The sequence below is a fragment of the Prionailurus viverrinus genome, chromosome B4, assembly GCF_022837055.1.
Source record: "Prionailurus viverrinus isolate Anna chromosome B4, UM_Priviv_1.0, whole genome shotgun sequence".
Classification (NCBI taxonomy): Eukaryota; Metazoa; Chordata; class Mammalia; order Carnivora; family Felidae; genus Prionailurus; species Prionailurus viverrinus.
In genome coordinates, this window is record NC_062567.1 from 138901246 (window position 1) to 138913745 (window position 12500).

The following is a 12500-nucleotide window of genomic DNA, read 5'->3' on the forward strand; positions in this document are numbered from 1 at the left end:
AAGGGCAGTGAAGGAGTGGCCGAGAGAGAGAACCCAGCCTCCATCCAACTACACCCCCAAAAGGCTCAGAGCCAGGGGAAGGGACAGCCTAAGCACCCTCAAATGTCCCATCTGAATGAGTCTCTCATGGGCTGACCCCAACGGAGGCCAGAAGGCAAAATGCTAGCGGAACCAGCCCACATATGCCACCTCCTGGACAGACAGGGAGACAGTGGGTGGGAAGTAGGTTTGGAGGTACCAAAAGGGAAATCTGCAAACACGTAGGACCAAACAACGATGAAAATCCAGGTCACGTCAAATCTGGGACGCACCTAAGCTGGAGCTGAGAGACAGGGCCAGAGGCACCCCCGCTGGGCTGGGCTTTCAGCTCATGACGGGTGTAGCACACTGACCGACCCACCGACTGACCAAGGAGCAGCCCCAAAAACACAGGGAGCAAGGACATGACAGACACCAGGAAAGAGAAAACGGCAACCAGAAACAAACCAAAGGAGGTTCCCCAAGAGCTAGTTCTTGGAAAAGAATGAGATACAATAAAGACACAAATTAAATTCTGGGGGGGAGGGGTGGGGGGAGAGAAGGAAAGAACTAAAAACGGAGCACATTTAAAATAGGGAGCTATTGGGACGCCTGGGTGGCTCAGTCGGTTGAGCGTCCGACTTCGGCTCAGGTCATGATCTCACGGTTCGTGGGTTTGAGCCCCGCGTCGGGCTCTGTGCCGACAGCTCAGAGCCTGGAGCCTGTTTCGGATTCTGTGACTCCCTCTCTCTGACCCTTCCCCGTTCATGCTCTGTCTCTGTCTCAAAAATAAATAAACGTTAAAAAAATAAAATAAAATAAAATAAAATAAAATAAAATAAAATAAAATAGGGAGCTATATCACTATCTACTACGTGCCAGTAATTTTGAAAAACTGGATGATATTGGAGGAACTTTTAAAAAAAAATTTTTTTTTCAACGTTTATTTATTTTTGGGACAGAGAGAGACAGAGCATGAACGGGCGAGGGGCAGAGAGAGAGGGAGACACAGAATCGGAAACAGGCTCCAGGCTCCGGGCCATCAGCCCAGAGCCCAACGCAGGGCTCGAACTCACGGACCGCGAGATCGTGACCTGGCTGAAGCCGGACGCTTAACCGACTGTGCCACCCAGGCGCCCCAAGAGGAACTTTTAATAAAATAGAAAATCTGACACAAGACAACACAGAACACGTCGATACTAATAATGAAGCCCTCCCTCAGCAGCAGCTCTGGGTGGAGAGGACTTCACAGGCAAGTTCTACCCAACTTTCAAGAAGCAGTTCATTCTATCAAGTCGTTCTGAAACACAAGAAATCAGTGCTGCCTCGCTTACTTTACAAGGCCAGTGTAGCCTTGACTCTAAAACCAGATGAAGGAAATCTAGGCCCATTTCACCCAGGACATGCAGAAAACCTGAACACAACACCAGCTAGTCACCCTGTCAAGACTATCTGAAATAATACTGTTGTGTTTGAGTAAGGTTTATTCCAGGAAAGAAAGGCTCAACACCAAAAAAAATGTCAATCTAATAACGTGAGGAAAGGTCATCTTAACATATGCAAAAACAAACTATTAAAATTCAACACATAATTATATTTTTAAAATGAAAAACTCATGACAAACCAGGACTTGAAGAGAACATTTTCAACTTGGCAAAAGTTACACATCAAGAATTTAACAGAGACTCTTTCGATGCAACTCATTTAAAGTCAGGAATAAGACAGAGACGCCCCACTGGTTCCCACTGCGGTGGGAACCCTGCCACAGCTAGAGAAAGGGAAAGATGGTAGGACTGACGTGGATGTTCGCACGGTCATTGTTTGCGGAGGATGTAATCACCTGCACCGAAGAACCAATACAAAACTATGAAGAATAAGAGAGTTCAGCAAGGTTTCCAAACACAAAATCTACTGACAAAATTCCCTTTTTATTTAAAAACTGGTACAGTCTGAATAGGTTTGTACTTAAGTGAATATATAGCAGCAACGTCAATCTCCTGGTTTTGACATATTCTGATTATGTAAGATACTGTCATCTGGGGAAGCTGGGTGAAGGGCACACAGGAACTCTCTGTATTTGTGCAAATTATTGAGTCTTAAAATATTGCAAAATAAAAAATTAAATCAATACCCTCTCTCTGCATTCTGATAATTCATCTGAAAACATAACTTAAAAAATAAGCACCATTCATACTGGCAACAAAATCTGTAAATGATCTAGGGATTACTTAACCAAGAATAAACAGAACATTAAGACCCTAATACAGGACACAGAAGATGATTTGAGTGAGTACAGACCATCTATGCTCCTGGGTAGAATGATTTAACATAACAAAGATGTCAAGTTTCACAAAATTACTATATCAACTTAAAATCATCATAGCATAATCCCAGGTGCAGCTGTTGAGGAACTCAATAAACCTATTCTAAAATCTATTTAAAGTCAGAGAGGCCAGCTGTGAAGTGGGGGGGGGGGGTGTGTGGCTCTCCCACAGGACATTAAGGCCTACCCAGGGTATCCTCATAAAAAGCATGGTGTTGCCCAGTAACAGACAAACTGGTGAGAAACAGTGGCAAAATCACTTCTGCGTGGGAATTTGACACATTGTGTGGGGGGGGGGAAGCAAGTTCTGTGACTCAAGGAGAGAGAGACAACCTCCATCTACAGATGAGCCGATGTTAAGGGCAGGCAACTAGCAGCAAAGGAAGCTAGGAGATAAACGCAGAGGAAGGGGTGCTCAGAAGCATCAGTGATGAGAAAACATGAAGGGAAGTAACAAGCAGCTCCCGCTGTAGTCATCTGACTGGACACAGTAGAAAATCGGTGACCCCAAACGTAGGGAAGGTCTGGGCCCTGAGAAGCCTGCGCATGCAGTGAGGGTGAGAACAGGGCCCTGTTCTTGAACAAGTGAGTCCAGGGAGACGGCACCTCTTGGTATATGAGAGCCCTGCAGACACGTGTCTGCACCTGCTCCCGGCAGTGGGGCATCACAGGTGACCCTCTGGATCTACCCCTAAAGAATGCTGGGTAGATGGGGGAACCCACAGTGGATGTGGCACAGTGTTAACGGTGAGCAGCCTCATCGTGAGCTGGATGGACCCCCAAGTGCAGGCAGAACGGCAGGAACAGATAAGCTCCCCCGTGTACATCGTGTGGGGGAGGAGGGCTCCCCTGCATACATCGTGTGGGGAAGCTGGGTGGAGGCTGAGGATCCAGGGCCCGGCACGAGCAGGGAGAAGGGGTGTGGGAGCCACAGTCCCAAGGGTCCCATCCTGTGTGTGGTTTTCTATTTCCCCACGTGTACGTGCGCATGCGCCCCCAGACACCGGTGGTTCGGACGTTGGAGCCACGCGTCCTTAGTGCCACAGACAGCACTTTCAGTGCTGTGTGGCTTGACCTTCACGTGACAGGAACTATGTGAGGGCCTGGTTACCCACAGATTCTGGCACAGTGGCCTGGGCACGGTGGGGACTGGAGTTCTAGCTTCAGGAGAGGTGGCGCTGTGGCCATGGCCACACTTGAGGAGAAGGCCGGGTGGCATGCGGCTTCACCCACCTTTCAGCATTTATTTACCTGTTTGCGGTCTTCGGGGGCACTGCCCTAGGCAACGTGGACATTCGAGTATGTGTTCTGGTTTGGGGTTTTTGCCACGATGCCCAGTGCTGCTAGCAGCCACACTTTCTGGTCGAGCATGCAAGTGTTATCTCCAAGGCCTGCACTGTCGGGGGTGTGTACACGGAGTCACAGCGCGTGTGCTTCTTCAGAACGTACCTGCAGATGCCAGACTGTTTCCAAAGGGTGTAAAAGCTGCCCCAGACGGGAGGCAAGCACCTGGGGCTTCTGCCCATCTGATGCTTGAAATTGCAACTCTTTACGGTTTTCATTTACCTCCTCTTGATTATAGTGAGGCTGAGAGTCACTCCAGCTGCCTGGTGGCACGGGGCTTTCCTCCTCGGCGAGTGCCCGAGGCAGCCCGGTGCCCTAGATCTGCAGCGGGAGCTCCCCACACACCCTGGGACAGGTCCTCCTTCCAGCGTGTGCCCCTGCGTCTCCCCTGGCTAGGCTCCAACACGAGGGCGCAGTACCACTACGCGCAAGTCCAGGACTATGGTTGGCGCACGCGGGGTGGCTTCAGGCTAGCCTGCTCCAGGAGGGCTCCCCTGCCTTCCTGGACCGCTGTTTAGTAACCCCTGGCTGTGGGCTGAGTTCCCGGCCTGCTGTCAAGGGGCTGCCTTCCCTGGCCCTTGGTCACTAAACGTGTCGGGTCCTGCTGACAGGTGCTATTGCTCTGGACCCACTGAGAGGCGCCCTCACCGGCCCTCAGCCGGGACTTTAACGAAGTCCTGGCTTAATGAAGGTTTAATGAAGAAGTACCGGTTCTCAGTAAGGCTTCATGATTTTCTACAAAACAGCCTCACAAAACTTTTGCTTCATTTATTCCCAGGAACTTCACAGGCTTGTCTCTATAAAATAATGTCTGTATTTAAATTACATTTCCAAAGTCTTCTGTTGCTAGCACAATTGTTTTACTCTGATTTTCACACCTTGCAACCTTGCTACATGTGCTCAATTCTAAGGTGGAGTCAGTGGGAACCCCTCTTCTGCAGACAATGTCAGTGTGAGTGTCCCTTCCGGGTCCACGTGTGTTCATGTTTCTGCCTTACAGGCCTGGCTGAGACTTCCTCGGGCCCCCCATCCTTTTCTGATCTTGAAAATAGTGAGTTCGACATTTCCCACAAAACAGAGGCTTTTTTTTTTTTTTTTTTTTTTGAGGTATCTCTGATGAGTCTTCGTTTCTTAGGAAACTGGGATTCTCTTCTGGCATCATAGTCTAAATGGTAAGGTTTTTCCGTTTTTCTTAGTGGTTCATAAAGTAACCGTATAACTTCCAATCAACAGCATCACAGATTTGAGGAAATACGTTGCCAAAGAGACATTAGAAATACTATCAATAAATCCATCTGCTGTAGTCAATGCAAGAATCAAATACAGACAATTCTCAAAAGCATAAATGAAATTCTCAGAATTTGTTAGACTCCAGAGCTATGACACACATGTACTGTGTCAACCCAATGACAGCACTGTCTCAGGCCCAGACTCAGTGGGACCAGAACCCCTGGTATCTGCATCAGCAGGAAGACATGTCCAGGAGAAAACAGGAAAACGTTTGGGACCCACAGCACTACCCAGTGACTCACGTCTATTGCTGAGGGGTTCACAACCAGTTTGCATCCAAACCAGATTAAACATGTAGTGGTGATGGCAAACGTGGACACAAACAGGATCTGAAAGTTAGGGATCTGGAAAAAAAACAGGGGTTCACTATTTTTTGCATAACTAACATAAAGGTATCACTGAATCAAATTCTAGGTAATTAAAAACCCCAAGATTACGACACATACACATAAGGATTAGCCAGGGAGGGTCCCTTGCAGCCCCTCAGGGGCAGGAGGCAGGGTATTCCAGGAAGCCCTGCAGTGGGGGGCACAAGGGCTACAGGCAGTGGAGGCACATCCCAGCATGCACACGCGCGCAGGTGCCCCTCAGCCCTGCAGGTAGCCTGGGCCTGCCTCCTGGGTCCACAGACTGCTGGTGCATTCTGCCATCCAAGACTCTTCCATGGCCCAAAGCCACACTGCTGCCCCCACATCTGCAGAGACCGCACAGAAAGCTGGACTCACCGCATTGATGTTTCTCCTTGAAACAGCAAAGCTCACAATTGCCGAGGGAAGGCACTGAAAAGAAATCAGAGCTCCGTGAGCCAGGGGCGAATCACCTAGACATCTGTACTTGCACTGTAAGGCTTAAGCTTCCAGAACGACCCAAGACATGCCAGCCAAACAAGTGCCACCAGTCAACTGGGCACAGGAGTGTTGGCAATGGTGAAAGGTCCCGTGACTTTCAAAATGACTTATTCTGGAAAATGTTTTTCTGAAGAGATGAAAGAGACAGATAGTGAAACCTATTCTCACTAAATACACTTAGACGTCGAACTGTCACCTCTACCAATTGCACAAGAGCAGACTTCATCTTACCTCAAGAATTACCCCAAAGGAAAAAACATCTACATGTGAAGAATGTGGAAACAGGGGTCTCAGAGTCTCTAGGAGGCTTGATCCCCACAGAAGTAAAGAAAGAGGCAAGAGTGAAGGTGTCAGGGCAGTGGAGAGGTGAAGGGAAGGGCATCAGCTCGGGCCTTGTGGGCCATGCCAGGTGTTGCCCCTGTGGGTGACACGACCCCTGCAGACCCCGCAGTGAGCACAGCACAAGCCATGGAAACGGATCCCAGAGACTGCAGGACGCAGAGCATAAGTTGGATGAGGGGGCCCCAGGGGCTACGCCTCCAAGAGCGGAGGGGGAGCTAGTGGGACCATGTGACCTGCTTCCCTAGCCCGTCCCTTCTGAAGGTAAAGGGCACCACCAAGGACTTGGCTGAGATACCCATCCCAGGTCAGTGTTGACCTGGAGCATGGGGGTCAGAAATCACTGTGACCACCCCCCCACCAAGGAGGACTGCTCCAGTAGTGACAAGGGACCACCTAGAAGATTCCAGAGAGAACAGTAGGAAATGGGTCAAATTTCTGCAAGGACTTTTGTCCTAAGAGGGCAGAAGCCAGGTTCCCTGCCAGCCCACAGGACAGCCCGAAGCGACACGCAGCTGTAACTTAGAAATCAAAGTGCCGTTTCTTGCGTGGGACTCTATGGAGTGACATTCAGCCTTGCTACATCAATCATTTTCAAAAGTAACAAATCTCATTTAAAACTAAAGTCAGATAAGAACATTCTTTTTTTTTTTTTTAATTTTTTAAACGTTTTTATTTATTTTTGAGACAGAGAGAGACAGAGCATGAGCAAGGGAGGGGCAGAGAGAGAGGGAGACACAGAATCCCAAGCAGGCTCCAGGCTCTGAGCCGTCAGCACAGAGCCCGACACTGGGCTCGAGCTCATGGAGTGTGAGATCATGACCTGAGCCGAAGTCAGATGCTTAACCGACTGAGCCACCCAGGTGCCCCAGATGAGGACATTCTTAATGAGGAGTAAGGGACAGCCAACTAGTAAATTTTGGAGCAAAGAAACTCAGAACCTCAAATTTCGGTACTAAAAGATGCAACTGAGGAACGATGCTTACCGATCCTGCAGCACAACGTAAGTAATCCATTTCGGAAGGAAACACATTTCCCAGATAAAGCGAAAACCCCGAAGTCACAAGCAGACAGCTCTGCAAAATAGCAGCACAATTCAGGTTATAACACAGGCACATTGGAAAATCAGACAGCGAAACAACTAGTCCTCTGACTGCCTCCTGGGTCAAACTCAACAGTTTGTACAATGCCAACTTTGACGCCTGGATTCCGCCAGACCTGACTCCTCCCTGAAGAATGGCCATGGCCCACTCTTCCCTCCAGCACCAGACTAAGGGCCTCAACATTTATTTGGGGGAGAGAGGGAGAGGTCTCTGTTGAAATTTAAAGCAAAAAACGGCACTTCTCCCCAGAACACACTCTTACCCCAATACGTACAATTTCAGGGGGTTTAGGATAACCCCCCCACACTCAGGGCCAGCCTCGGGGGCTGGCAAACAGCCCCACCCCATGCTTTCTGCAAAGCTAATCCAAGTGGACAGCTGGAAAATGCTCAAGTCAGGGGCTGCAGGCCCAAGAGACACCCAGGCCTCAGGTCACGTCTGAGAGAGAGAAACTCACTACAGAGGCTGAGGCTGTGGGGCAGGGGTCAGTGTTAAACGACTCAGACAAAGGGTCTGGACTGGGGGGAAGTCATGAATGCCCCACTGTGACGGGAGCACTGGGACACAGGGGCCTGGGGAGCCAGGGAGACCATGGTACACACCTAAGTGAGGAGGAGAGGAGCAAGATTAAGTACCCTGGCTACAAGCAGCTGTGGGCAGCGCACAGAGTCCAGAGCCCTGGGACTGCGAGGAGGCTGAGCAGCTGTGTGATGTCAGCCCCAGGAACAGGGACGAAGGAACTTCCTCTGCACCCCAGGCAGATGGGGGTTCCAGTCTCAGTAGGACAGGGTCACAGCTCAGGGAGAGGGTGGGCAGGACCACTGGGGGTGCTGCAGGGTGGCCTGGGGAAGCCCGGTGAGGGGCGAGGTCCCCACCAGGATCCTGGCTCTCAGCCTGAGTCGCACAGGAGACCTGGGGTCCTGCCTAAAGAGAGGTGCATCCAATGGCCCAGCCCCAGGCAAGCCTGCACTCAGGCTGAAATGACCCCTTTAGTGGTCAAGTGCACACCCAAGCATGTCTGAAGGCAAATGTCCTGGCACCAGATCTGCCCCCAGCTCTCCACTGACCCTGTCCCTCCAGCCCCTGGGCTTTCTCCTGCTCCATGGCCCTGACTTCCCATCCTGGGACACTGACCCACTGTTCAGTCTGCCAGAGGTCTGCCCTAAGAGCACAGCCCCTCCTCCCATCTTTGCAGGGCAACTCCAGACCACCCCCCACCAGGAGTGGAGGGCCATGGAGGCTACCCCGACAGCAGATGGTCAGCATGGACTGTCCCAACCCTGGTGGGACACAGAGAAGCCACAGCCAGAGGCCAACAGGGCTATTGTGGTAAATATTCGCGAACCGAGAAAAATAATTCAGAAAAAATAAGCAAAGTAAGCACATCAACACACATGAGACTCTCCAGAAGCAGAAATAGCCTAGGATCTGCCCTCTCCCAGGCCACTTGGGAATGGCACCCAAAGCAGAAGACACCTCGTGGTGGATGGTGAAGAGCTACTCACCCCCATCAACACAGAGAGAACCCATGTCTTGTGACTGAAGCATGGAGGCAGCCTTGTCGACAGCTGAAGGTCGTTGGGCTTGGCGTCTGAGGTGTAGCTCCCGGCCTCCGGCCTTCCCCGCTCCAGGGTGGGCATCCGGTCATAACTGAGCTCCTCCCTGCACTGCTCATCCCGTGCCATGGTGCTCAGGGGACAGAAGCCACACAACAGATGCACTTGGAGCTCTGGAGTCACCTCTGCTGCCGCTTATTTACCAGTAACAAAATTATCATTTATTTTCAACAACTGAATAAACAACTCTAATTAAAGCACGTTTCCAGCAAAAGAAACACCACCCATACCAAGATGCTACAAGTTTGAAGAAAAAGTTAGCACCCAAGTCTATAAGTAAGTAAACTCACTTTCCCAGTAAAACAACCCTGAACGGTCTGGATTCAGGGTGGAATTTTAGGTTTTAAGTGCCTCACTGTTCCGGGCTCTCCAGAACATTTCAAGCTTCACACTCATTAGCAGCTTCACTTACGAGTTCCATGACGTGCTGGTTATCAAAGAACATTAAATTGCTCAAGGTGAGACCACAAAATACACACACACACTTAGCGATGTAACGTGGGCACGCTTACCTCTGGTGGTTTCTGGCGCTGGGAGCGCTGGTCTCTGGGTGAGGGGCCGTTACCAAGTCATCCTGCCTGGGGCTTCCAGCAAGAACTATTCACAAACGGAACAAAAGCCCAGCAAAACTGCACTTAAGCCAGGGGAAGGAGTGCCGCTTCCTGAATTTCAATGAGATGAAGAGAGTGACCCTGGAAAGTTCCGCGGTGGTTGTGTAACTGCTGGCTCAGAGCACTGCTCCGTGCCGTCTCGACTCTGCCAAAAATTAAGGGGTCCCTCAGTTCCACTGATGGCAGCTGGGTCACACACAGGTGCCACGGCAGGCATCTCACAGGAAAGAAGTGTACCTAAGAGTAGCACAACACGAAGCACCCAGTCCGGGCAGGGTGGAGTGCTGGGTGTCCGTTTCTGAAACACCTTACTATCCAAACACCTTGTCATACACCCTTCAAAGCAGCTTTCTTCCATCGATGCTCTGAGATCATAGAGGAAGACCTTCTTCACGAGGTCACATGCACATTTGCACGTTTAACAAGGCTGACGTGGCCCTTGAACTGCTTGGAATTCTGACTCATTAGTTCCCGTGGGCAGCCCTAGCAGTCCTGCTGTGCCTTTTATTTCTGCTAAAGAAAAAGGACGGGAGTATGCTTCGCCCAGAGACACTGGCGCCCTGACAGTTACAGCGACAGTTTCTTTGTTGACATGGGAGCCATAAAGTAGCTCGAATCAAAGCATTCTGAAAAACCAGCTCCTCAAACTGCAAACCCACATAAAGCTTGAGCAAAGGCATTGGTTTTGAATAACGGGATGCTCTGTTGTCTTAGCTTTTCCACCAAGCAAAGATTAGAGTTTTCACAAACTATAACCGGGGAAGTTAAGAAGGGATTTTGAACAGATTGAAAAACCTCCCAAACTTCTTTACGGACTCCCTTTTAAATGATAACTGAATTAGTAGGAATTGGTGCAGTGAGATTGAACCCTTGGTGTTTCTTCTTGTTTGAAGAAAACGTCAAGCAAATTTCACCATTTCTGTGCCTCTCCAAGGTTGTTCTACCCCTAAGAAATGCAAGCTGCCTTGAATCAGAAATTGCGGCGCAAACTCCTCAAGGCCCTGGAGTCCTAGTCACTTGAGAAATGCTTCCTCGTTTCCATTGGCAATACCAACGTTGAGAACAAATCCTGTGTTTCCGCGGTATCTTCACACACGCTACTGTTCCTAACACGTCTTTCCTCCTTTTCCTGCCTCCTCAGATCCTACTCATGTTTCAACGTTTCCCTTGTCCTTCAATGAATGCTTACAGAAGGAACAGAGCAGTCCACAGTCCCTCCCGCCTGGAGTTTACATTCTAATGGCCGGACAGAAGCACACAAGATAAGTAGTGTGCTTTACGGTGGGGGAGGGAAGGAATGGGGGTTGCTGCTTGGGGGAGTCAGGGCAGGCCTCACTGAGGAGGCATCTGAGCACAGACACGCAGAAGGCAAAGATGGGAGTCTCGCAGAGAGCTGGAGCAAGGGTGCCACGGATGCAAAGGTCCTGAGGTGACCAGGCTGGAGGACGATGGACAAAGCAATCACATGAGGTGAGGCATCCAGATAGGAGTCACCTGTGGGCATGGAGACAACCTTGGCTTGGACTCTGAGATGGACGTGCCGGAAGGTTCTGCGTGGAGGAGCAAGCGGCTGCTGGGTGGACAACAGGCCACAAGAGAGCAGGTGCTGGCCGGGACTGAGGTGGGGCACAGAGGCGGTTTCGAGGAGCGGCCAGGTTTCGGGGAGAGCTTGAAAAGCCAACACGATCTGCAGTCAGCAAGACGTGGGGCGAGAGGGTCAGTAGTTCAGGGGGGCGGAAGGCTTCAGTCTGAGCAGGGCAGGTGCCGCTGTCCCACCTGAGGTGCACAAGACTGGGGGAAGCAGGTGCGGAGGGGGGGTCCGCAGCGTCCTTCTCGCCATGAGACCGAAGGCTCTGCTGGGCATCCAGGTGGCCGCACTGAAAAGCTGGGGTGGAGAGTCCCGAATCCAGGCTGGCGGACACACGGGACAGTCCTAGGAAGTGGAAACTCCTGCTGCGCGTCACCCTCGCTCTAGAAGCCCGTCCGTGGCGCCCCCCGGCGGGCAGCATGCGCTGCACACCCCGCGCACCCGCGGGGGGCCCTGGCGCCCTTCCATGCTCATGGGTGCCCCCAGCGCCGAGTGCACGGCCAGGACTCAGCAGGGCTTCCTTCAGGCTCCGGGCGCGGGGTCCTCACCGCCCGGACGAGGAGCCCCGCTCACACCGCGCGCGGGCGGAACCACGAGGGCCGTCCCGAGCCGCCAGTGCCCCGGTTCCCCGACCCCGGCACGAAGGCCGGCAACACCCGGAAGGTAACCACTGCTCCTGCAGACAAGGAAGCCCCAGGACTCGAAGCAACACCCACAAAGGCAGCGAGAAGCCAAACAAAACTACGGGTCACATTCTGGAGGATGCGGCCGAATTCGAGCTGAGACACGCCTACGGCCTGAAATGCCTAGGTTTGAGCAAAAGAAAGTTCCAGAACTCCGTGTCACCTCAAGACGTTAGAAAAACACAAATTAAATGAGAAAAAAGACAAAAGGCAGGAAATAATAACAGTTCGCACCGACACCGAGACGCACGCTTTCTGAAGAGACGGATGAAGTCGGGGAACCTCTGGCCCGGAGGCGCAGGGGGCGGTCGGCGCGGCAGAGTCAGGGACACCGGCTCCTACCAACAGCCCCGGACTGGAGAAGGGCGCGGCCACCAGCATTCGAGAAAAATCCACCGGCGGCGCACGACGGACTCCAGAAGGTCGGAAACAGAACCTCCTCGCGGCTCCTCTTCAGGTGCGCGCTGAAGGGAGGCGGAAGGGCACGTAGGCCGCGCGCACGCAAGAGGCCCCGCCCACCGCGCAGCAGCGCGTGGCCCTCTCGCCCACCTGGCACCTCGCCTAGCTGAGCCGCGTGTCAACGGTCGCCAACGGCCAACCACCGACTGCTAACGGTCGTGGCGCACGCAGCAACCCCATTGGCCGAGACGGCGGGCGTCTGCGCAGGCGCGGGCGGAGAGAGCCCATTGGCCGAAGTCTCAAAGCGGGGGTGGAGGGAGCGAGAGAGCGGGTGCGCA